This window comes from Ambystoma mexicanum, chromosome 3q, assembly GCF_040938575.1.
Source record: "Ambystoma mexicanum isolate Mex_15411 chromosome 3q, UKY_AmexF1_1, whole genome shotgun sequence".
In the NCBI taxonomy this organism is placed as follows: domain Eukaryota; kingdom Metazoa; phylum Chordata; class Amphibia; order Caudata; family Ambystomatidae; genus Ambystoma; species Ambystoma mexicanum.
Genome location: NC_090926.1, coordinates 1,139,313,624 through 1,139,316,123, shown reverse-complemented (window position 1 = coordinate 1,139,316,123; position 2,500 = coordinate 1,139,313,624). Strand labels below are relative to the sequence as shown.

At 50.0% G+C, this 2,500-nt stretch overlaps 3 non-coding genes across 3 annotated transcripts in view; all 3 read left to right on the top strand.

Moving 5' to 3' along the window:
- The first annotated feature begins 815 nt into the window (after nucleotides 1-815).
- On the top strand, nucleotides 816-897 carry TRNAS-CGA (transfer RNA serine (anticodon CGA)). Its single transcript has one exon. It is a non-coding gene; the product is annotated as a tRNA-Ser (tRNA).
- Nucleotides 898-2,029: 1,132 nt separating this feature from the next.
- On the top strand, nucleotides 2,030-2,111 carry TRNAS-AGA (transfer RNA serine (anticodon AGA)). The gene has a single exon. It is a non-coding gene; the product is annotated as a tRNA-Ser (tRNA).
- A 363-nt stretch (nucleotides 2,112-2,474) lies between these two features.
- The window catches only part of TRNAS-CGA (transfer RNA serine (anticodon CGA)), an 82-nt gene continuing 56 nt past the window's right edge, over nucleotides 2,475-2,500 (top strand). The window contains exon 1 of the tRNA in view: nucleotides 2,475-2,500. This exon is cut by the window's right edge and continues 56 nt beyond it. This is a non-coding gene — a tRNA (tRNA-Ser).

The following is a 2,500-nucleotide window of genomic DNA, read 5'->3' as shown; positions in this document are numbered from 1 at the left end:
TCTGCAACTCGATTTGCATAGAGACAGCCCCTGCCCAGGCATGCTTCCAAACAGGACACTGTTAACAGTTTCAATTTGGAGCTGGCAGAAGCCAGTGCAACCTAGTGAAGGTGAGGCTCTGCTGCCTGGCCGCTTGCTAGGTTTATTAGCACAGATCTGTCCCTGGCACTTAGTCCGAGCTTGGCAGGGAGGGGATATGGCATTTAGGGAACTTGGGCCAGACCATAGAGATTCTGACTTTTGAATGCATTTTCAAGGGTCATGGGAGGGCCAAAAGGGAACGGTGCAGAGCGGCATAAAGTAAGGGGCGGAGGAGACATTGTGTGTGGCTAAAGTGTTAAGTTTATAGTAGAAACAGGTTTGCTCAGGAGTAGTCGTGGCCGAGTGATTAAGGCGATGGACTAGAAATCCATTGGGGTTTCCCCGCGCAGGTTCAAATCCTGCCGACTACGGTGCAGCGCCCGCTTTTATTGTTTACTCTTTTCTGGTGTGGAAAACAATCTTAAAATAGCAGTATAATACAATTACTAAAGGAGGCTGCGGCGCACTTGAGCTATTCAAGCAAGATCCTAGGAGTAAAAGCGGCTTCATCCTTTAGGCCAACGCAGAGAAACTGGTACGTTTTGACGGGTTTCGTTTTGCAATTTCAAACATATATGTACATTTAAAAGAAACTTGTGAGGAGAAAGAACGGTGCATGATGAGAGAGAAGGGTGGAAAGTACAGGACAAGATCTAGAGGCAAGGCGGTAGAGACTAAGGACTCTTCTGTGTAAGCACAGCACGATCTTTCGAGTGAGAGTTTCACTCTCATGGGTAGTCGTGGCCGAGTGGTTAAGGTGATGGACTCGAAATCCATTGGGGTCTCCCCGCGCAGGTTCGAACCCTGCTGACTACGCCTCGGTTTGAACTGAGCTGCAATTTTGCAATTTGCTCAGAAATGTCCCCAAAACAAGATGTAAACATGCATGTTGATTATAGGATGGACGATAAAGCAGACATTGGGAAGACTCCCATCCAGGACTCTCTGACTGTTAGGGGTGGGGGCCACGATTATATTTCCACCCTGACACTAGTTGCCGCTAGAGCCATCGACGCCTGGCATCGCCTCCGTCTGTAAGAAGCCCATCCTGCGCTTTTCCTTGCCTGCATCTTTACAGCAGATATTGGGAGGGGTCCATGTGGATACAGAGGATGGAGCAACTGGCACGCAAGTTATCTGCCGAGCCTTTTTTGTGTGTCAGCACAAGGGTTCTCGTGTCACTTCTAGACCTTCCTTGGCAGATGCATTCAGGAGAGGCCCCCTACCTGCGACACAGTGAAAGTACAGTTTTTTGCTGCCCTGTGCAAGCTAGGGGACTGAAGGCACAGCTTTCTGCCACAACAGCAGAGAGCAGAGGAAGGGCGCCCAGGAGGACCGTCAGAGGGTGGTGAGACCCCTGTCCTCTCAGCCCCGATCGGCCCCGATCGGCCAAGACCTCTCTATTTGGGCAGAAGGGACCCATTCTGCGGTCCTCTGAGGCTTAGGGCCACATGCCCAGAAGGCCCACCACCCAAATCTTTGCCATATGGCTTAGACTAACTACCGGACCACTCGTGCGGCCATTTATTCCTCTGGAGCCTGTCAAAATGGCCTGCCGAAATTGGCTCCCAGGAGGCCTCTGCAACTCGATTTGCATAGAGACAGCCCCTGCCCAGGCATGCTTCCAAACAGGACACTGTTAACAGTTTCAATTTGGAGCTGGCAGAAGCCAGTGCAACCTAGTGAAGGTGAGGCTCTGCTGCCTGGCCGCTTGCTAGGTTTATTAGCACAGATCTGTCCCTGGCACTTAGTCTGAGCTTGGCAGGGAGGGGAAATGGCATTTAGGGAACTTGGGCCAGACCATAGAGATTCTGACTTTTGAATGCATTGTCAAGGGTCATGGGAGGGCCAAAAGGGAACGGTGCAGAGCGGCATAAAGTAAGGGGCGGAGGAGACATTGTGTGTGGCTAAAGTGTTAAGTTTATAGTAGAAACAGGTTTGCTCAGGAGTAGTCGTGGCCGAGTGGTTAAGGCGATGGACTAGAAATCCATTGGGGTTTCCCCGCGCAGGTTCAAATCCTGCCGACTACGGTGCAGCGCCCGCTTTTATTGTTTACTCTTTTCTGGTGTGGAAAACAATCTTAAAATAGCAGTATAATACAATTACTAAAGGAGGCTGCGGCGCACTTGAGCTATTCAAGCAAGATCCTAGGAGTAAAAGCGGCTTCATCCTTTAGGCCAACGCAGAGAAACTGGTACGTTTTGACGGGTTTCGTTTTGCAATTTCAAACATATATGTACATTTAAAAGAAACTTGTGAGGAGAAAGAACGGTGCATGATGAGAGAGAAGGGTGGAAAGTACAGGACAAGATCTAGAGGCAAGGCGGTAGAGACTAAGGACTCTTCTGTGTAAGCACAGCACGATCTTTCGAGTGAGAGTTTCACTCTCATGGGTAGTCGTGGCCGAGTGGTTAAGGCG